This window comes from Mustela nivalis, assembly GCF_964662115.1.
Source record: "Mustela nivalis genome assembly, chromosome: 19".
In the NCBI taxonomy this organism is placed as follows: domain Eukaryota; kingdom Metazoa; phylum Chordata; class Mammalia; order Carnivora; family Mustelidae; genus Mustela; species Mustela nivalis.
In genome coordinates, this window is record NC_139038.1 from 14,691,826 (window position 1) to 14,714,717 (window position 22,892).

A 22,892-nucleotide genomic window follows, 5' to 3' on the forward strand; every position below is an offset into this window, starting at 1 on the left:
TCCACAAGCCGACCGCCACGCCTACAGGGGCCCCTTCCCCCCACCCCTGACATGTTCCAAACCCCACCGGGGGTGTCGCTCCCAGCTGAGGACCGCACGGGGCCGAGAAGAGCAGGACAGCCGCAAGGAGCCACAGGGAGCGGAGGCCGGAGCCTTGACCCAGGCCGTGGGGGGCGCAAACGTGCGACAGGTGCCGGGGGACTCCCAGGAGAGGCCCGAGTCCGCCTCCAAGCTGGAGACCTGGAGATGGGCTCCGTGCGTCCAGCTGGGCGGGGCCAGATGCGGAGCCAGAGGCCGGGGCTTGGGAAACAGCAGTGCCGGTCAGTGCCCTCCACCCGGCCTCCGGGGGAGGACCTGGGCCAGGCCTCCCACACGGTGGGATCGGCAAGGCCCCCCACCTGCGCCCCGTGGACTTTGGCTGCCGGGAGCTGTGCAGGCTGCGGCCATCAGCATGCCGGAAGCACCCTGCGGCCCCTGCGCTGTCTCTCCAGCCCCAGCGGGACACAGACGAAGCCCCAGACGACAAAGTCAAGGCACAGAGCCACCGCTAGTGTGCGAGAACAAGCCCGCGTCGGGGTAGGAGGCAGCACATTTGGGACCTAAACCAAAAGGGACAAGGACATCAATTTCAGGCCCGAGGGTCCCCTCTCCCACCAGGCCGTCTCCTCCCCTCTCGGTCGCGGCCGGCGGCCCTGGCCAGCGCGGGCTCTAAGTGGCTCTGCCATCGGGCCTGGTGTATTTGAATGTGTTCATTATATTTTAATATGATTATGTTCAATCCAGTAGACTGAAACAGATCTGTCCGGATGTATAATTAGTTTCTAAATGCTTATTATTCTTGGTGGCAGTGCTGGCAGAGGCTTGGAGAAGGGAGAGGAGTCCGTTAGCTCTTTTTGCTCATTAGTCACGGTTGTGGGGACTCATCCGTAGGTCTGGGGTAACCCTGGCTGCCCTGGGACGCAGGGCCCTCAGCCTCCGTCACAGTGACCTTGTGCTCTGAGCCCCACCTGCGGATTGCGGGGTTTCGGGGTTCGCCGGGAGCTCCCCACTCTGCCTTCCTGCTCTTCCCCAGGCCTCCTCTTTGGGAGGAGCCCTGCACCCCCACTCCAGGGCCCTGGAGGACGGCAGCCCCCGCACTCAGCACCGTGTCCCCGCACTCAGCACTGTGTCCCCAGCACCCGGCGCAGGACCCACCTACGGCGCCACACCCAGCGCTGCTGGCGCGTCCAGGAAAAGGTCGGCCACAGCCTCTGTCCCGGCTCATTCAGGTCTCCTGGAGCTCAAGAGCTTTCCGAGGGGAACTGGTCTGGTGCACCCGATCTTGATGGGCCTCCAGGGGTTCAAGCTCTTTACGACCTAGAGTAATTTGCCGTCCCGCTTGGGCAGACTCTGATCCCCTGCGAAGCATGAAAGAAAGGAGAGCCCCAGGAACGCCTGGGCTTCCCTCACGCATGCCCGGTGGGACCAGTGGGCAGGGCGTCTGCTGCCCCTTTTTAACTCAGGGCTCATGTCTGGGTCTTCTTGGGTAATCCTCAGGGGCTAGGCTGGTGGTGGTCCTCGTCCTGACTTCAGGAACACTGGTGTCCCAGACATCTCCCCCGGCTGGCCTTGGAGACATCACAGCGATCTGCGCCAGCTTCCGAGGGTTCCCAGGGTGCGTATGCAGATCAGGTGCTCACTATAACCCGGACCCTGACCGGGACCCGGACCCAGACCCTGAGCCTAGCGTTGTATGTAGACACAACCAACAAGACGCTTGGGAAAATAAGGTAAGAGGTAGACAGACACCGGGGTTGCAGATGGGACTGAACTCTCCGAGTGGGCTCTGCTCCAGCGCAGGAGGAAGTGGCTACCTGATCTCACCCTACGCCCCGTGGGCCGCTCGGCCTCTTACACAGGTGCTGCTGCTTCTTACTTAGCAGGTGCTGCTGCGAGTCTTGGTTCACTGCAGATGGACGCCGGAATTTCATGGTCCTTTCCCCCGGATGCCTTGGGGCGGGGGCGGAGACAGGGAGAAGCTGGCACTCGCCTGGGTACCTGGGCCCTGGGATCAGGGACTCACCTCTTGAACAGACACCCGCGCTGGTTCCTCGCGGCCTCTCTTCCCTGCTGCCCACGGCCTTTGCGGAACAGGCGCTGGTTCTGGGAGCCGTCCTGAGCCCAGACGCGGGAGCGTAAGACCACAACCGCCCAGAGGTCTATGAGCCTGGAGGGAAGGGGCCCAGACCGCCTTTGGACTCCACACTTTCAAGAGGGACCCGAGCTGGCTCCAGACCCGCGCCGCCTGGCACGGCCCTTTCCGCTGACTGCTCGAAACACTCCTCTCCTGTGAGGTTCCATGTCAATACACACTTGTCCTTTCCGTTTTGAAGGCGTGTCCTTACTCCGTCACGCACACGCCTACCATCTTCCTCCTCTCCTTTCTCCTCTCCGTGTTGAACTTCTCGTGCTGTTGGCCGGGCTCCCTCTCAGACACTCACCTCATCCATTTCAACGGAGTTTTATCACTTCGTCTTGACTTGTACTGAGTGTTCCTTCATTATCTGTGGGTCTGTTTTATTGCCTTTTCTCTGTCTTCTCTTTCAGTCTCAAACTTCAGTTTTCTGAGGAGCCGCAGGGATCACCTAGGCCCAGGGCAGGAAGTGCCAGGCCACCCACCCATGTCAAGGGAGGAGACTCCTCTCTCTCTGCCCTTGGAGGGCTGACTCCCCTATAACCTCACCCCAGGAGACCCCTGAAACCCCGCCCCCAGGACAGGGTTGCAATTGTGGCCTCCCTAGGGGACACACACCCATGTCCTCTGGCAAGGGCCCACACGGCCTAGGCCTTCTAGAAGGAGGCCTCACGTTTCATAATCAGCCGCTCTGGAAAATACATGCATCTGAATGTGTGCCTTCCTGCCGGCTGGTAGGAGGTCCCCAGCTTCCTGCCCCTGAGCAGGAGCCCCCAGGGCTGGCCAACCCCCAGGAAACGCAGCAGAGAGATCAGCACCGACCTCTGTCACGTGGGTCGAATCGCAGACCCAGACATCTTACTTACGGGATTTCAAGAAGACATTTCTATTAGGCATGTCCTCCAGGCCTGGCTGCACAGAGAGGCAGATGGGGCTAGACGGGGCTGTTCTGCTCTGACCACTGGGCGATGGAACAGTCTCTTAGGGGCCATTCTGTCAACCCTATCCAGGTCTTTTGTCACTGTCCCCAGTTTTGACCCCCCCATAGCCAGCTTTGACCCACCTCCCACTGTGAAGTCCTCCACACTGCTGGGGCCTGTCCCCCACGCAGGGCCTCTCGTGGGCTGCCACTCCTGCCCCAAGCTTCACCTTCCCCAACTAGACGACCCAAGCTGTCTGCTTCCGCTCCTGCCTGTTCTCTGCAGAGCCAGGGTGGTCTTTGGAAAGTGTCAATCGGGCCACATCACGCTTTGCTTCAAATTCTTCCGTGATTTCTCATCAGATATAGAATGAAATGCTCTTGCCTTTCTGAGGTCCCCGAGGCCCTGTGACCCACCTCTCTGACCACCCACGCACCCCGCAGCCGAATCCCTGCCTCGGCAACACCCCAGACCCTTATGCCCGCGTCTGTATGCCTGACGCTCCCGTTGGAGGCTGGCGCCCAGATCCATGAGCGCCCGGCTTCCCCTCCTCACTCGGGTCCAGCTCAATGCCACCTCCTAAGAGGCTCTCCCCAGTCACTCTGGTGACGTGCCCCGTCCACAGACGCACTCCAGACACGAGTTTTTGCTACGTATCACCATCGGAAACGATTGTATCTACCCATCTACCTACCTACCTATTTGTTTGCTGAGTTTGGGGGTTCTGCTCCTAATTGTCCCAGAGTAGGTCATATTAAGCCAACTCTCTGTCATAAATCACATCCATAACGAATAATAGTCGTAAAGTCTGGGCGATGCATAAAAGACGATGCTCAGAAGGCACGAGAGTGACTCAAAGCAGGGGGACGCTGAAGGGACGTTGATGTTGGAAAGACTGAAATGCACTGAGCACCTTTCTGTTTGTGTGACTTTCAGCCGAGGGCAGCCCCCATCAGTGCCCTGTGAGGCTAGACACCGAAGTCTTACTGCCGAGCAATTAGAAGACAGGGTTCAGGGCACCACCAGCAGCTGGGAAGGAGGAGAGACTCGCCGGCAAGGATAGAATCACAGAGGGAGGGACCCAAATCTCATGAGTCATGCTGTCAGACATCAGGTCAACCCCCCAAATCTACCCGGCCAGGGCAGACTCAAGCCGGCCAGCTAAGCCTCAGAGAACTGAATGGACACTTCAGCTGTGGTCCAGCTAAAACAAACACACTGGTGAACCAATAAATACTCTTTGCATGAACATAACAGAACCCAGAGTCTCTACCACAGCTTGTCTACAAAGTCCGGGGCACAATTCAAAATTCCTAGATGTACAAACAACAGGAAAACATGATCCGTACCAAGAAGAAAGGCAACTGACAGAAACCACGTGGTTGCAGATTTTGCAATTAGCTAGCTCAAAGTCATAATAGAAAACATTTGCTAAATGTTTATTATCTGTGTGTCATCACTAGGATGTAAACTCCATCAGAGCAGGAACCTAATCAGAGTAACAAATGGTGCATAGAGAAGCACCCCGAAACTATGAACATGGCATGAAGCAGGACTGTATTTTTTCCTCCTTATTTTCTGTCTTGATTCCTTGAGGTCCCTCCTAGGTGAACCAAACTCCATCAGAGAACAATCATTCTCTTTCGAACACAGAGCACAGTTGTGTGATTGTGAGTTAGTAGCGGCTGTTATAGACAAGTAACTTTAGTCTCTAATTACTGCCCAAAAGAAAGCATGTCGATCAGCTATTGTGAAACCCGATGCCACCATTATTCACAAAACATTCATCACTTAACTGCCTTAATGTAAGAAATACATATGTAAAGTTAGCTTGTTCCCGGGCCTGGGTGTTCAGTGTATGGCTAGTTCGAATCAGAGGGAACCACGATGTCCAAGGTCAGACGTAATCCATGTTTATCGAGGAGGTTAGTCCCTGAGGTAGATGTTTAAAAAAAATTTTTTTTCTAAGAACCTAGATGTCCATCCACAGATGAATGGATCAAGAAGATGTGGTATATATACACAATGGAATACTATGCAGCCGTCAAAAGAAATGAAATCTTGCCATTTGCGACAACATGGATGGAACTAGAGCGTATCATGCTTAGCGAAATAAGTCAAGCAGAGAAAGACAACTATCCTATGATCTCCCTGATATGAGGAAGTGGAGATGCAACATGGGGGCTTAAGTGGGTAGAAGAAGAATCAATGAAACAAGATGGGATTGGGAGGGAGACAAACCATAAGTGACTCTTAATCTCACAAAACAAACTGAGGGTTGCTGGGGGGAGGGGGGTTGGGATAAGGGGGTGGGATTATGGACATTGGGGAGGGTATGTGCTATGGTGAGTGCTGTGAAGTCTGTCAACCTGGCGATTTACAGACCTGTACCCCTGGGGATAAAAATATATGTTTATTTAAAAATTAAAAAATTAATTAAAAAAAATTTTTTTCCAGATCAAATTATTTCTGCCATAGTCAGAGTTTGGGAAGTTGTTAGACCCTTGGTCTGGACTCTAGATGGGACCCCAAATTCTTCTTGAGGAGTTTCCCAACCCTACCCACAGACAGGGTGATATTCAAAATTTGTAAAAACACTCAGGGCGCAGACACTGAGCAATCCAGATGGAGGCCAGTCAAACACCAACCAGTCAGAGGAGATGCCAGCTCTGAGGCGCTGGTCGGGCAGGAGCCACGTCCTACATAGCGCTCTGTTTAGGAAGGTGTCCTGGTCACCTCCTCAGCCTTCACAGGAGGATTTCGGTGCCACCTCCAGCTCTACCAACTGTCAAAGCATATGGGAGTGAACCCAACCAGCATCCCAAGGCAGCTGCCCTCCAAGCACTTGTCAAGGAGAATCACCTCAAAATCGCTGCTCGGTGAGCACACTGTGGGGAGAACAACCATGAGTGAAGTGAAGTCCATCTCATTTTTCTAAACTATGATTTTCGTGCTAATGTTCGCCGTGGGAACCCCTTTCCTCAAGTCCATCTTATGAGGAGCCCCAACGCGAACAATGAGAGGAACAAAGCTGATCGTTTCGGGCATACAGACGCCAGTGCGCCCTCACCGCTCACCACCACCTTCTCACACACACACAGACACACAGAGACACACACAGACACACAGACACACACACACACACCCCTGAAACCCTGCAGCAGCCTCTGGCATTCCAACAGGGAATCACTCATCATGGAGAAAGGCATGAAGAAAAGTCTGTCACGGACACTCGAAACTCCGATAGAGTCGGACCTTCGGAGAGTGTTTGGGGCACCTGTAGGTCCCCCATCATCCCCCGCCTTCCTAAAGGAACATCACAAGGGGCCGTCCTAGTAAGTCCCTCGCCGTACGGACTGTAAAAGCAGTTTAGGGCTCGTTGCTTCACACGCTGGCCGTTTGGGGGGACCCGCGGAACTATCTTTTTCTGCCTCTGGTGACACAAGTGGCTGGGCCTCTGCGGAGCAGCCGGTTTGCTTCTGTCGCACAGACGCTGGGTCTGCAGCCAGAGACTGCTTCCCTTCTCTGGGTGGGCCCAGGGGAGGGTCCAGGGCGCCCCAGGGCTCCACCTCCAACAAACGTGCCAGGTCCGATGCCGTGAGTTTGTGTCCCAACCCCACTCCTGGCTCCATCCTTGCTTCCTCAGCCTTGTCTTGTCCTTTGTCGTATTTTCTCTGCCTGCGTACTGGTTATTTGATTACGTCTGGCAACTGCATATGCATCTTTGCAAGCGGCCTTGCACCCTTTCTGGAACTGGCAGGCAAACGCATCAACGGATCCTGACTGTGGGACTTCTGCAGTGCGCCACGGCTCTCTTCAATCCGCCACTTTATGATCTACTTCAGCAGGCACCAGCTCTCGTACGGCCAATTTCACTGTCTTTTCAGACTAGAAAATCACTGCCTGGCCAAAGACACGATGCTCATGAACTAACTAGACGTCGCTTTATTACGGATTCTCGTAATCTCTGCATCTCCTCGGTGCACGGCGGCACCTCATAATCTCTCCATCCCCTGGGTGCACGGCGGCACAACCGTGCCGGGGGAGGGGAGTAAACCCGTCACTCACCCAAACCCAAATATTTGAACCCAAACATTTATGACTTTTTATCTCTGACCCCCCCCACCCCGCCCCTGCCCAGACTCTCCTAAAGCTTTGACGGGGCAGAGGGAAGAAAAGTGAGGACTCGGGGTATGGGACAGCCAGTCTCCGTGGAACTTAAGTGTCTTCGGTTTCTGCTGCTACAGTTTTATTTTCCTCCAGCTCTGCGATTAGAAGGGACAAAGCCATCAGAACCACCCAGTTGTCTTTAAGATATAGCTCACCCTCCTCACGACTCCGCCCCTGGCTGGCAGCGTTGGTGTCCCAGGGTCGGAGAATTGGGTTAACAACCAATACATCCACGAGAAAGCAGGAGCGTACTCCCCGGTTCCCAGAGTGATGCTGAACTGGGAGGCTTAGGGAGCAGCTATGCCATATACACGGGGAAGAAATAGAGACAATTTGGAGGAAAATCTCTCCTGGAGGGAATGTACAATCCAAGAGCTCTCCCACGCCGGCCCTAGGCCTCTCGGTTCACCGGGGACCACACAGGTGCTGGGCAGGGAGCCCTCCCCACCCTAGAGAAGGGGCCAGCTCTCCCCCCGCCCCCGGAGTACCCTGGGATGGTGCCTGCTCCGGAGGGAATTGCACGTCCACCAGTAGCTGGATGAGTCCCCGGAGGGCGACCCCAGGACACAGTGGCACGGAGGAAAGAAAACCCTCTCAGCCTTGGCATCTGGGAAACATTCTGAGCTTTTCATTCTCTCCTTCTCTTGGGCCGAGGTGGTCCCGGCTTCAGGATAATTTGCAGCCTCGCTGGTCTTGGGGTGGCAATAGGGACCCCGAGGCTAGAAGCCCAGGTCTTAGGGGCTTGGATCCCGCATCCAGAGAGCACCCTGGGACCTGATTTGAAATGCGCCCTGGGAGTCAGGAGCCCCCTCCACCCGGAGGAGCGCAGGGAGCCTCTCTCTCGGCAACAGAGGGACCCCATCCTCCAGCCCACAGGGGTGAGCACGGGGAACACTGTCGAGAGAATGTTCAGGACGCTCCGGCAGCCCGGTGGGCGGCTCCCTGGGGCCGGACCAAGCGGGGAACAGCCTGAGCTGAGCCAAGGACTATTTGGCACCTGCACTGGGCTTTCGAAAGGCAGAGGGAGAAGCAGGCCTGCGGGGACGGCAGGACAGAACGTGGTGGAAGCCCATCTGCGGCAGCTTTTGTTGCCGGAACATTTGGTGCCGGGATTAGGGGCCTCGAGCAACAGGGCATTGGGAGAGTAAACGCTCATGAAACCAAGGCTTGCGTAGCCCTGCCTCCCTCGGCCTGCCCGGGGCCTCCCTGCGGTGGCCGAGTGGACGGACAGCCCTCCTTCCCGGGGGACCGTGACTTGCAGCCCGGGGAGTGCCGGGCAGCGCGGAGAGAGGCCAACGCCAGCTCTCTGTGAGGCTGTGCCTTTGCGGCCCCACTGGCACTCTGGAGAATTCCGGGAGCCAACTCCGGCCTCCCTTTGACAGAGTCACTTTTCATCTCTCTGGCTGCAGGCACAGGCAAACACACACAGGCGAAAATCAGTTAATAACTATGCACATTTTATAATAAATTTTAACAATTTAAGAGTCTGGTACAGCTTTATTATAACTTTTATTTCAGCACACTCATCCAGGGCGTGATAACCTGCCAGAAACACGGAATTCGCTCGACAGATGCCCTGAGCGCCAAGATCATGGAATATGCTGGAGAGAAACCCGAGGTGGCACCCAGCTCGACTCTCCTCCCTCCCTGGAAGATCTGGACGCGGGATGGGAGCTGTGAGTGCGGGGAGGGACGCGCCGGCTCAGCCGGCGTTGCTGGGTCAGTCTCCGGGCGCGGCCGGCCCCACCGCGGTCCCCGGACCTTTCGGTGGCTGGAAGGTGGAACACGGCCCCTCCTCCCCCGCCTCCTTCACGCCTGACCTGGGAGGGACTGAGATCAGCCCCAAGGAAAACCTCCCAGGCGCCGGGTCTAGCTTTCCTCACTCCTTCTTCTGCCTCCCCTGCCCACTCCGGCCCCCACCCGCACCCCCCGGCATTTTTCTCAACGATCAGCAGCCTCGGTAGCATCTGAGAAGCTGAGAGAGAGGCAAATCCGTGGCCCCTCCTCCGTCCTACTGACTCTGAAACTCCGGGGGGGCCCCCGGGTGTCCTCACAAACCTTTCCGGTGATGTTGACATGCGCCCGAATTTGGGGCACACTTAGGTTTGAGAGGTCGAGGGGTTTCAGGGAGGCTGGGGATGCTCTGATCAAGCGAGATTTGGGCTTAAGCTCGGCCGCTGCTGTCGTGTCTCCCTTGCCGGGAAGACTCGGGCCTCGGGGTCCCCCCGTGAGAAATAAGGACACAGGCCGGACACTCGCTGCGGGCTCCCGAGCCCTGACAAATGACTCCGATAGGGCCCAGCGGACCTTCTCTTCAGGGAGAGACCGAGTGGCCCACATCTTAGAACCCTCCCCACCGCCCCCTGTACCGTGGGGGTGTGTGGCGGTTAAGGGCCGTCTTAGCATCAACTAGAAGAACTAGGGGGAGGGGAGGGTCCAGGACCAGAAACAGGTCCACCCAGGGGGAAGCCAAGCCGAGGGGAGAGTGTGCGAGCACGCACGCACAGAACGAGAATTCATCCAGGTCCCTGCCGTTTTCTTTTTAATTTTTAAAATGTATTTGTTTGACAGGCAGAGAGAGAGCCAGAGAGAGCACAAGCAGAGGCAGAAGCAGGCTCCCCACGGAGCAGGGAGCCCGATGCGGGACGCGATCCCAAGGCCCCGGGGACCATGACCCGAGCTGAAGGCCGACACTGACCCACGGAGCCACCAGGCGCCTCTAGGTCTCTGTTTCTCTGATTTCCTTTCCTCTCCCTTTATCCCTTGACTCCCTGTTTCTCCAAGAACATGAGCAAGTCTCTCCTGCTCTCCTGGCGGATCAACAAAACCCCTCCTTGGACACGGCAGCCTCTTCTGTCTGCCCCCGTCTCTCTCTGTGCCACGAGAGCCAATCTTGGAACTGCTGTCTCCCCTCGGACCGTCACTTCGAGGCTCCAGACGCTCCGTCCTTGACCTCCGCCAGTCGGCCTGTGGCCACCATCTTCTAGGACGTCGCGCTCGCCGCCTCCTGCTTTCACTTCCGGGGGCCATGCCCCAGCCCCTCGGTGGCCTGGTCTCTCTGGCATGTAACCCTCTGCCCTCTCCAGGCTTTACCTTCTGACTGTCCCTTGTCAGGCTTCAGACGATGTTAAATAGCCTTTACCCGTCTGTCGTCTGAGCTCCTAGTGTGATGATTCACGACCTACACGCCGTCCTGCGTGCGCTCTCCGAAATATGTTACGGAAATAGACAAGGGGGAGTCTACCTAATCCTTTCAGTGTCCTTCAAATGCAACTACAGACAAAAATAGTCTTTTAGAAGTAAGGGCCAGAGAACGTTCATTTTCCTTGAGGAGCTAGCGTATGATCTCATAAACAATGAGACTCAGAAAGCAAGTCTCAAAATGCTTGAAATGGGCAAATCCGTCATGTCAGTCCCGGCAGAACACTGGCTAGACGGGACGACAAAGAGTCGGAGGGCAGTTTCGGGTGTGAAGGACGTCGTATTCCTTGATCTGGGTGCTGGTTAGGTACGGTATTCAGGATATAAAGAAGCATGGAGCCGTATCATTAAGATATGAGAGCTTCTTGGACACATATTATACTTCAGTGAATTTCTTACAGAATTCTGAGTTCCCTTTTCTCACCAGAAGTCCTGATCAGTGGCGGCTCCATTATATTCTTATACAACGTTTTGACCTTTACCTGCGCATCCTATTGCTCTCCGACTCTAAATTATACTCTCCGTGGTTCAAAAATTGTGTCCTTAGTTTATAACTCTATACCTTAGGCTTCACTGTATGTGCACATCCACAGTGCTTCATGTAGATGAGGAGTCTTTCAAGTAGGATAAAGTCTGCTTTTTTTTTTGTCTCTCTATCCTTCATGCCCAGCGTATAGTGGTTGTTCGATTAATGTTGAAAGAGAGAAAGAAGAGAGAGAAAAATCGGGTAAAAGTGAGTGCAGGACTTAGGGGTCAGAAGGGTTCTTTTTGAAAGGAGAGAGGTCTGAGCAGATCTCCAGGGTGGTGGGAAGAAGCTGGGAGAAAAAGACACATTGATGATGAGGAGGGTGATCTACAAATCCTGCTCCCGGGAGAGGAGAGGAGGAAGAAGTTAGGACGGGGCGAATTGTCTTGAACAGAAGAGACATTGTCTTCTTCATATCCTTGATTGGTTTTTCCTCCTCTCTGCAACCTGTAAATCGTTGTAATCCCTCAAAACTCAGTCCTCTCCATCATAATCTGTCTCCTGATGATTTCATCTGAGGTAGTTTTAAATACCATCTGTCCTCCGATGGCTCGCAGGACTGTATCCAGCCCGGATCTCTGCTGTGAACCCAGGACAGCCCACTCAGCCTCTCTGCTGGATGCTCAGCAGACGCCTCGAAGTTAACAGGAGAAACACCGAACCCTTGATCTTCTCCCAAACCTCCTCCACCCACAGTCATCCCCATGGGAGGCCAACGAAGCTTGAGTCATCCTTGACTCATCTTTCTCTCACACAACCATCCAGTCCGTCCACAAATCCCGTCGCCTCCATCCTCAAGAAGAGAGAGAAAGTCCAGAACCCAGCACTCTTCACACCTCCGCTGTTCCCCCCGGTCCAGACACCACCCCTCTCCCCGGGATTTTGTGTTTTCTTCGATAGTCCTCTTGCTTCTACCCAAGCCCACCTACAACCTTTTCACAGCACGGCAATTAGAAGGATCATTTTTAGGAGTTTCCCCTCCGCTCAGAGCCCGGTGCTAACTTCCGTCTCAGAGTAAAAGTGAAAGTTCTTATGACCCTCCGTGCTAATAAGGTCTTATGACCCTCCAGGGGTCTAATTTCCATGCTGCCTTGTCTCTCCCTCCTCGTAGGACTGTACACGCTCAGGGCCCCTCACGGTCACTGCCCCTACCTGCCTTCTCTGCTTTCTCTCTCCCCCGGCTGCTATTTACAACCTACAACCCCACCCTTCTGTCCTCACGTTTTGTCTTCCCCGCTGGATGGAAGTTCGGCAGCGACAAAGTTCCTGTGTGGTTTGTTCGCTGCTGTAGCCTCAGTCTAGAAGACAGCATGGTCTATGTAAATTCATGGAAATTTCAACTAAATTTTTTAAAAATTTAATTTTAATTTAATTTTTTAAAATTTAATTTTCCCAAGGGATTCTCTTGCTTAAAACCCCTCAGTGACTCTTTATGTCCCTTAGAATAAAGTCCCCTTCTTTGTGGGCACCCGAGGCCCTTTGGGAGCTGGCCCTGCGGCCTCCTCTCTCACATGACCTTCCAGAACACAGCCCAGTGGACTCACCCAGCAGCCCATCCAGTGGTTCCTCCGCGATTGGCCTCCTCTCCCAAGAGGGCTCTTCCAAAACCACCTGTTTGGGGACTCAATTTGGGGGTCAATCAAGTTAGAGTAGACCCCACCCTTGGGCCCCGACAAGGCACCGGGCTCTTGCCTGCTCTAGCCTGTACCAGGCTGCCCTGACACCCTTTCTCTGCTGGTCTGTCCTCATGCTTGAGAGCAGAGGCGCCCATCCGTCGAAGGCGGGTGCCTGCAGCCCTAGCCAAGGACATGCTCTGTGAGGTGGCGGGAGTGGGATAATCATTATTACCATCATCTTTGATACATATTCATTCCGTCAATGGCTCGCCTCAGTACTGCTGTGTCCTCATGGCTCAGCTTGCCAGTTAACCGGCAGTTAGAGGGACTGACTCCCGTCACACACCGGAGTGGCAGAGTGAGCGCCTCTTTCCACCTCGAGCCCTTCCCCTCTTCAGGGTCTCTTCCTCAAAGCTGGAAGAAGACGGAGCCTCACACGTCATGAGGGACAGCAGAAGTCACCTTGATGTCTCCTTAGCAATCAGAATGGCTTCAAGGTCACTTCTGGAGCCTCAGGCACCTGATGCATGTCCTAGGGCACAATATATTTTTTACTGCAACTCAGATTTCCTTGCAAAGGATACCGTCTAGTCCGAATTTATTGCAGTCACGGGCTCTTTGATCTGTCTGGCTTAGCGCGTGTCTTAAGTAGGCTGAGCGAGAAGTGATTTCACCTCGTTATTAAAAATCACTTACGGTGAAGGTGAAGTGCCCGCACACCATCACGTATTCATTCAATGAACCTTTATGAAGTTTCAGTGCCACTGGGGGAGGATAATGACACTGAAGAGGGGTCCCTGCCCCCGGAGGAGACACAGCCCCGCAGTCATTAAAGGGGTCCCCGGAGCTATTTAAGTGGTTTTATCCTTCATGTTAGGCTTTGCTTAATTAGAGGCAGATGTCTTCATCAAAAGACAAGAGGAAAGGTTTCCTTCATACCAGCTGCACGCCCAGACTTCGGTGAAGTTGTTCCATTTAATCCTGACAAGCCGACGGTACCCCAGGCTGAAAGTGAGACCCACTGAAGCTTAACGGCCGGCCAGGCCGCACACCAGCGTGCGCTGGTGCCCAGCTGCCGGTGAAGGTTCGCCGCCCTTCCAGGCCGTGACCTCCCTTCTCCACCTCCCTGGTAACGGGAACCCCCGCTAAGGCCGTTCCAAGAATATCCAGGGACCACAGAACTGTGCAAAGTTGCCATGTCTACGCAAAGCCATTTACAGCTTTTGAAAGCCAGCAGCCATCCAGTAAATTAAAACACCACACACACACACACACACACACACACACACACACACACACACCATTAAGTTGAAAAGAAAAATGGACACAAGGAACAGTCTACTTAGTCACTTATTGTTAATAGGCCCCAGCCCGTCCAAGGACACGGTTGGTGACGTCTATCCCAAGCCTCTCCCTGCCGTGGAGGGGGCATTTTGTAAAGTCTGGGCTCCTTTGACTTCTAGAAAGTGTCCAAGGAAGAGGGTTGATGCAAGCAAGGTGCCCGGGGGGGCAGAAGGGCCGCGGTGTTCGGGCCCCAAGGGGACAGAGGGAGGAGACCTCGAAGCGGGCCCCTGGCCGGGAGGCGCTCCCCGGTGGGACACTCTGTCAGCTCACGAAAGCAGCCACCGTCCTGCTCACATCCCAGCTCCAGGCGACAGCCGGAGCCTCGGTGGCGCCGTCCACGCCCCAGCCAGAAAGCACAGCCTGGACGCGGGCGCCACACCTGCCCGGGCACCTCCCGCGGGCCCCCTTCTCACCCTGCGCGGCGCCCCCACCACCCTGCCTCCGGGGTGGGCTTCTGTTTGCGCCTCCCTCAGAAGCCTCAGACCATGACCCAGATCCACTGCTGGGGGCAGCGATCAGGAACGCCGCTGAGGGCTTTGTTCATAGGGTTTGAACAGTGCCTCCCAACCAGGGCTTTTCTGCCGGGGCTGAGGGCTCTACCGCTCTGAGAACAGGAATCACTCTGCACCCACAGCGTCTGCGAGGCAGGTACCCCGACTTCCCCGACAGGCACTCAGAGAAAGTTCCCATCCTTTTCCGGAGAGTTGGAAAGGGCTTTGCTACACCCACCAGAGCTACTGTTCATAGGAACAGTTTAGGACCCTGCGGGCAAAAACTCAGGGGGAAATCCCAGTCCCACGAGCTGTGTTTTGGCTCAGATCCTTCTCGACTGGAGAAGTGGTGTTAATCATCTGGGAGGTCTTAAAGCCCCTGGGGGGAAAAAAAATCAATAAAAGTGCTTTTTCTGTCCTAAGCTACTTTCCTTGGTGGGGGTGCCCCCCCCCCATCAGCACCCATGAACTCCTGCTCCGGGGACTCTAGCTCAGGACAGTGAAAATGGCTCCCTCTGCCAGGCCTGGCTCTCAGGGACATCTGTGAAGGCGTGTCAAGCTGACTGAGAGGAAACCTCTCCTTCGGGTATGACTCAAGACGAGCATCTCACCCAGAAGGAAGATGTGGAGGCGAGAACAAATCAATGAAGGATTTGCAGATAGATGTTCCTCGGCCCGAGTACAATTTACAAAGTGCGGCGTGGAAGGGGATAAATCTCCTCCCCCTCTCCGCCAGCCTCCAGCCGGCTCCTGAACAAAAACAACTCTTTGCCACAGAACCTTGGGCTCGGCTGGAAGTGAGTTTCCTCAAAAGGCGCAGGGAAGGGGGGACCCACGCCTGAAGTCCCACAGCCGGCGTTTCGCGTCTGGCGGCGTGAGGGTAGGGAAGGGGCGGCCGGGGGGCAGGTGCCACGCGGGACACTTTGACAGAAAGAAAGTTGGACGGAACGAGTTTTCCGAGGTCACGGGGGAGCGGCCGCAGGGCCATGGGCAGGCCGGCCCGGTGGCCGGTCACTGATCTGAGAAGCGAGTCCACTCAGGGTTGTGCCCTTTCCGTGACCCCCCTAGGGAAGGGACCCCGCGGGGAGGAGAGGGCTCTGCACCAGCCCAGGCTGGCAGAAACACCTTCCCCAGCTCTCCCGGCCACTTGGGCAGCTCCGTGAAGCCGGGACCAAAACTGACGCGCAGGGAGCGACCCCGGCCCTCCCCACCCCTCCCCTCCCTCCAAACCCCCAAGGAAACTTGATTTGTCTGCAGGGGACCCAGGCTGGGAACCTGGAGAGGAGGCAGAGGGGCAGAGGGGCGGCCGGGGGCCGGGCAGTCCGTGGGATGATGGATGCACAGCCCAAAGCCCCAGAGCAGCCGACAAGGACCGTACCTCCTGCTGGTCTCGGGGGAGCCGCTCCGGGATCCATGGCTGGGAGCTGAGGAGAATCTCTAGGGCATCGGGAGGGAGCAGAGCACAGCAGCTCCTCAGAGCGATGGGCCAGGGCGAGCTTTAATTAACAGGGTCTGAAGCCTCTTCGGTTTTTGGTAACTGAGCAGATTTAAAGGGCTAGAGTCCCAATTCGGAGGGTGCCGGTGTCGCTCTGCCTGCTGCCTCTGCTGCTGCTCCGGCCACGGCTCGGGCGGCCGGAACAGCTTCCTGCAGACCTTTCGGTCCGGCGAGGAACCGCAGCGCCGACGGTGGGGCAGCACAGCCCGTGATCTGGGGGGCTCGGGCCGCAGGGTTGTGGACCTCGGCACCGCCCACCCTCTGTCCTCGGACCAGGGAGGGAGGCTGGATTCGTGGGGTGCAGCTGGCAGCAGGGGAACCCTCCCAGATCCGGGGCGGGACGGACAGTGTCGGGGAGAGTGGGAAGTGGGGGCTCTGCTTTGTGCTCCTCTCCTGACAGCGATGCACAGTGACAGCCGTCCTGCAAACTGCACACACACACGCACACGCACACACACACACACACCTGTCCATGCACACGCATGTCCGCCCCCACACACATCCACCCATGTGCACACGGCACACACACACACACACACCCTTTCCGGATACCCAGACCGCAAAGGCAATGGCCCGCAGCCAGCCAGTTCCCTGACCACACACCTGCGTTTTACAGGTAGACACACCAAGAGAGAGAGTTGTGACTGTTGCTCCAGAGCATGGCCAGGAGAAAGACTGGAGAAAGGCGGTGGGGGGGAAGGGGAAGAGCAAACCCTCGTGGACAGCGGCCAGCCTCCTTGGCTGCCTTTCCCAGAGGGGAGATTGAGTCAGGAAGAGCCTCAATTCAGGACCATCACCCCTAGGGAACCTCCGTCCCCACAGCCTCTTTCTCTGCCCTCCTGCCAGGCTGCCTGAGAAGCCTCGCCTCGGGCGACACCTCAGGGTCTCATCCTCATCCCGGACCCCTGACTCTCGCTGATGCCGATGCGGTTGTCCCCGGACGCTGCTCAACACCGTCTCTCTCCAGGAGGCGCGCAAAGGGAACCCAGCTGCGGGGGCTCCCCAGACTCGGGGCTCTGCCTTGGAGTGAGTGACAAGGGGGTGTCCCAGACGGAACAGGCTTGGGGATGGGGGGGACCTCAGATTCCTTCCGGCTCTGCTGCGAACACCCGTGGGACCTCCTCCCCTCCTCAGCCTGCGTTTTCTCATTTGTAAAATGTCGGTGCCGAAGCCAGCCAAGCCCTTCCCGGAGCCGGCCCGCGAGGAGGGGGACGCGGCACTTTGAGGAAACACGTGCCGTTACCCAAACCGCAAGCTTGACCACAGCCCGGCGGACGGGACGGCTCCCTGCAGAGGCGCGCACCGGCAAGTCTGCAGAGTCGCTGCGCAGCACCGTCTCCCGGGGCCTCGGCAGCAGCGAGGGCTGCAGGGGTCAGGTCCGCCCACCCTGGTCCGGACTCTGCCCCGGGAGCGAGAGGCACGCAGTGGCCCGGAGCAGGTCAGAGAGCAGAGCCGCGTCCGGTTCCTGCTGAGCCAGCGGCCGAATCCACCGAGTGGAGGGTCTCTCTCCGCCGAACTCTCTCCCTGCCCTCCTCACCCCTGGCCGGCTCGCTCCGTCCACCGCAAGGTGCCCGAAGCCTCCTGCGCACCGCCGATAAAAACTGTCCCCAGAGAACCTGCGGTCACCCCTTCGACACCCGTTCAGTGTGACTGCCTGTCCCCGTCGTCCGGGGAGCCTCGCCCATGGCCTCTCCGCTCGCCTTTCAAAGACGGCAGCCGAGGGGACTGGTCAGCGCGGGGCCAGGGCCGGGGCCAGGGCCGGGAGATGGAGCCTGGAACCGAGAATGTTCCCACAGCCCCGGCCCCGCACGGGCGTCTCCGAGGAGGGTCTGCGGGGCCTAGAGAGGGCCGAGAAGGACCCCTGGACACGGACACGTCTGAGGGGGAGGGAAAGTTCAAGTCCTGTTCTTCCCAGCCGGCCCCTCAGACCCTCGGGGTCTCTGTCCGGTTTTCAGGAACAAAGCCGAGCCCCCCGTTTGGAGGCCGACCGTAAAGAGAACGCTCCCATGCGGGAGGGACTGCGGCCCCGACACCCGTTTCTGGGAGCCGTCCGAGGACTGTCCCCGCGAAACCACAGCAGCCACCGTGATGGCCTTACGGGACCCCGTGGGACGCCACGCCCCGAGCGCCACAGTGCGAAGCTCTCCTCAACCTTCCCCACGGCTCCTCAGAACACAGACCCGTGAGCCCCGAGATTGAACAGGAAGCTGCGTCCCCCGGCAGAGGCAATGGCTCACTCGGCCCCGTGGGGAGGCCCCCAATGGAGGAAGACAGGAAAGGTCGCCTGTGGCCTCCACCACCAGGACGTACCCTCAGGATGACCCTGACCTCTGCAAGTCCAAACTGAAGAGACGAGGACCCAGAGAGACGCAGGGTCTCCCTCCGTCCTATCTCAGCTCTGCCATGGGCACCCTTTTGGCCCCAATGACGGCCTCTTCTCCGTGAGTGACGGACGGAACGTCCCTGCTCCTGGTGCCCCCAGCAGGAGCTCCGCTTTATCAGACTTGGGCACCATAAGCTTATCAGAACACAGCCCCGGAGGCCCGATCTCTGCAGATGGCAGGAGTGATCTGGGGGAGCCTGTGAATCGGCCTGTGGACAGATCTGCTTTCCTGGTTCCGGCTCGTCCCTGCGGGCACTCAGCTCTGCCCCCGCTGCCCAGGACCCCCTGCGATGCTGGGGCCGAGTTCTCCAGACCACTCTCCCCAGGCACCCCTGCCCACTGGCCTTCTTGTCGGTTCAGCCGAAGCAGGACCCCAAGAAGCTGGGGAGGCCAGGTAGGAGCAAACCGCAGAGGGGATGAGTCTTAACCCCACTGGGTTGGCTGCTGGGCCGTGACCCTCAGTGGTCAGACGGCCGGCTGTGCCGCACCGCGCTCCTCCCCCACCCTGGGTCTCCTCAGCCAGGACAGTCCTGCTGGGCTGACGCATCCCTCGGGGATCTGAGCACCAGCTCCCTCGGGCCCCTCCTCGCCCAGGTGAGACCACCCAACCTCTCTCGTTCCCTCGCCCCCGGGACGGAAGCCGCCCTTGCAATTACCAACTCTTGGGGTTATTTCTGCTTTCCAGTTCCTGCAGAACCGGCCCTGCGTACTGAATGCCATCTGCTTGAAACGCCGAGTGCCGCTTTGTTTTCCTCGCTGGACAAGAATTTTCCTTGGAGATCCCAAATTCGAGCATTCCAAAAGTCAGGATCAAGTCATCCTCTGAACATCCTCGCACTTGTGACGACACATTGGAGAAGGGGAATGTTAACGTTTATGGATTGGAAGAAATTACAGGAGAGAACTAAGCATTAAGATCATTCCGCAGGTCGGAGCCTCAAATTACATAGCTGTCATTTATTACACCAATTTCAACATATCAGAAAGGAAAAATATTCCTGGTCTAATTTTAGATATGCCGAATTCAAAACAGAAGAATCTGAAGGCCAACTTAGGAGGTTAACGGGGAGAAGACGGAACGGAGAGCCAGCCCAGCAGGAAGGCCTCTGGGTAGCGCATACGTTCCATTCTGCTGGGATTTTAGCGTGTTGGGTAGCGTGTTTCACTATTATTTTGGAACCTGCGCGGTGTAGGCTGTTGGGGATGTGAAGGACCTTCATTCATCTCCATGTCATCCTCTTGGGTGCGGGATCTATGGTCTGGGGACAGCCTCTTGAGAACAAGAGACCCCTGGGCAGAGCGTGGACCAGTGCCCCGGCTCAGGAGTTCCGAGGGAGGAACTGGGGTCTTCTCCTCCACACCGAACACATGATGTTGAGGCCTGAGAGCAAACCATGGTCTGATAGCCACCCAGACTCAGACAGAGAGGGGTGGCAGAAAGAAGTGGTCCCCACGGGGCTGCCAAGGCCTGCTCTCAGCAACGGCCTGTCCGGGTGGGCTGTCTGCCGAAACACGCGACGAGCGACAGCGTGACCCTGTGTGGCATGAACTCTTTGAGCACAGGGGCCAGAAGGGCTCACTGATGCAGTGCCCAGGCCCAGAACGGTGATCACCGAGGCTCCTTCCTTTGGGAAGTCTGCCGTAGAGCAAAAAGGCAGCATCGTGGAGAGCAAAACCGTCCCCTCTCCCACAGGGGACGGGGGTACGGATGGGAGGCATAGCAGCAAAGGTCATTTGCCTTCCCTCACATCACCTGGACCTCCCAGGACCCATGTCAAGCCCAACCCGGTGTGCGCGACCCTCACCGACCACCCCCCGCACCCCAGTCCTACGACCACTGGCTTCACGGAAGCCATTTGCAATCTCGTCTGGTCTCCTACAAGAAATTTCTAGGTGAAGCGTCCCACTTCCGTCTATCCATAGTGCCCAGCGTCCTGCTGGTATCAGAGGTAAAGCCGGGCCCTTGGGGAGCTCAGGAGGTTGAAGGAAGACAACCATGAAACAGTTGCAGAAGACAATGAGGCAGATAAGAAATGCACACCCAGCGCTACGCCAGTGCCCACCCTAGGACTCACTCCCTCTGGGGCACTGGAGAACGCTCGTGAGGCTGCTGGGACCTGGAAACTCGGTAGGTGTTGATGACGTGATGGGGAGACATTGTTCCCCAAAAGACCGGGCTCGAGGGCACCGGGCACCAGGCAAGGCCAGGGAATGGAAGAAAGCCAGCTCGACATTGCTCACGGGGACACCGGTTCATGGGCAGATGGGGAGGTCAGCAGGGCGCACTCACAAGGCTTGGGACTTCATGGTCGGGGAGAAAGGAAGCTCTTACAGGGCTGGGCGGGACTGGGACCTAGTGAGGGAGGCGCCGTCATGAAATACCCTTCCTCGATATGGGATATCTAAGGCATCTGCTGTATAATCCACGTAAGCAATGAAGAGAAATTGAACACGGGTTTATAGTGGGAGCACGATGAAATTAAGCTTTCTAGAAAACATTTGTTTCCCCACGGTGCTTGGGATAAAACCTGACTCCTTAACCGACCTGACAGGTCCTGTGGATGGGCGCCTGGGTGGCTCAGTCAGGTGAGAACCCGACTCTTGCTTTCCGCCCCCGTCATGATCTCAGGGTCATGACATCGAGCCCCACGTCAGGCTTCACGCTCAACAGAGTCTGTTGGAGATCCTCTCTCCCTCGCCCTCTGTCCCTGCCCCTTCTCTCTCTCTCTCTCTCTCAACAAATACAATCTTAAAAAAAATCTAAAAAAATGAAAGGTCCTTCCGAAGCTGCTGGCATCAGTGTTCCTTTTGCCAACTCTCGTCTCCTCCGGCTCTCCTCCGAATTCCTGTCAGCTACAGCCACATGAGGGCACTTGCAAGCCCCATAAGAGGCCATCCCTACACATCTCTGGGCCTTAGCTCATGCTGTTCCTCCAGCCTCGAATGTCCTTCCTTGCTGCCTTAGTGAACTCTTACTTATCCGTCAAGGCCCTACTCAGATGTTACATTCTCTGGGAAACCTTCTACAAGAACCCCTTTGCCCCCTATATGTACCCTTCCCCAGGCAGCAGAGGTACCTACCTCCCTTTATAGTAGCAATCACCGTACTGTACAGCCATTTGCTCCCCACACGATTGTGCCCCACTCCAAACAGTAACAACAGGTGTTCTTTGCCTGCCTATCCTTAGCGCGTGGTACATGGTGATTCCACAACAAGCTCTGGTTCCAATGAACAGGAACATATACTTCTACATCAACAAGCTTCCTTAACTCCTTGGTGAAAAATGCAGAACGTGTAGAACTCACACCTGCAAAGTTCTATTAAAATGTCAACAATCTGCAGCCACTCATGGGAAAGTCTGTTCAGGAAGTAAATAGGCATCTTGTTCATTAGAATAATACACAAGTACTATTTCTTAATTTTCTTACTTTTCTCACATTAGTCAACTTGTCTAGAGTTGTGTCATGTGACCTTGCCCACAGACTCAGACGACACAACCCAAATGCTGGAACAAAAGGCCTCCCCAAGGCAACCACTTCTCTAGTCTTGCCCATGAGTTGTGAGACCACAGGAAAGGCAGAGGGTCCACGGTTGAAGGAAAGGTATTTGTTTCCATGAATAGGGAGTACGGGGCCCAAGATGTGGAGCCACCAGCTTACAAAGCACCAAAGTCACAGCACAGACTTAGAGGCGAAAAGATGCCCGTCCCATTCTGACTGGTTAAGCAGAGATGAAAATCCGCACACTCACTGCCCCATGAGACCTTTGTGAACACATGGGGTCCAGTGCACTGATCCAAGGTATTGGTCACTGTCCCGTGGGTGCCCCGTGAAGCTCGGTGATCAGCTCCTACGCCGGTCCTGTCAGCCTTCGCTGTCACAGTTACCTGGAGGATGCGGATTTGGTACGGATGTTGCTCCACGCCCCTCCCCTCCCCGATGGCTGGGCACAGAGATTTGCCTTCCTCAGTCCCCATGAATCTGAGTTTTGCTCCATGGCCCTGAAGGTCAAGGGTTCAGAGGATCTGCAAACAGCAGTACCGGCCGAAACAAAGGATCTGCAAACAGCAGTACCGGCCGAAACAAAGGATCTGCAAACAGCAATAATGGCCAGAACAGAGGATCTGCAAACAGCAGTACCGGCCGGAACAAACACGAGCTCCCTGATTCGTTCTCTCCACCCATCCCGGATCCCTCCCTCCCCAGTTTCCTTGCCTCCTCCTTCTGTCGATCTCACTTCCTAAGCGGAGAGCGCAGCACTCTCGTGGCCCGGGACACCGTATGCGAGAACTGGACTGACGGATGCACGCATTGTGCCTGAAATCTGCTCCCAGGGCCTGGGGAGCTCTGGGCCACAAGAGCCCCTCTAAGTTCTGACAACGGTGCAGCCTCGGCTGACGTCGGGTCCCCAGGCTGCTCACTTGCTAATGCAGCAGCGCGGGGACCCGGTGGTGGGGGGGACGCATGGGGCATCCCCGGGTGAATTTCCTGGAGGAAATGAGCGGCTCCCAGGCAGCTTGATGGATGGCCTCGCTCCGTCCACCTGACCTCGGGTGCTAGCACAGCGGGCCAC

At 56.5% G+C, this 22,892-nt stretch overlaps 1 protein-coding gene across 2 annotated transcripts in view; it reads right to left on the bottom strand.

Moving 5' to 3' along the window:
• CALN1 (calneuron 1) overlaps window positions 1-16,056 on the bottom strand; it is a 477,468-nt gene extending 461,412 nt beyond the window's left edge. The window contains exon 1 of one of the 2 annotated variants that reach the window (XM_082714433.1): window positions 15,820-16,056. The gene's annotated coding sequence lies outside the window, so the exon portion shown is untranslated. The remainder of the gene's footprint in view (window positions 1-15,819) is intronic. The other variant, XM_082714437.1, reaches the window with a different exon arrangement.
• Between the last annotated feature and the right edge of the window lie 6,836 nt (window positions 16,057-22,892).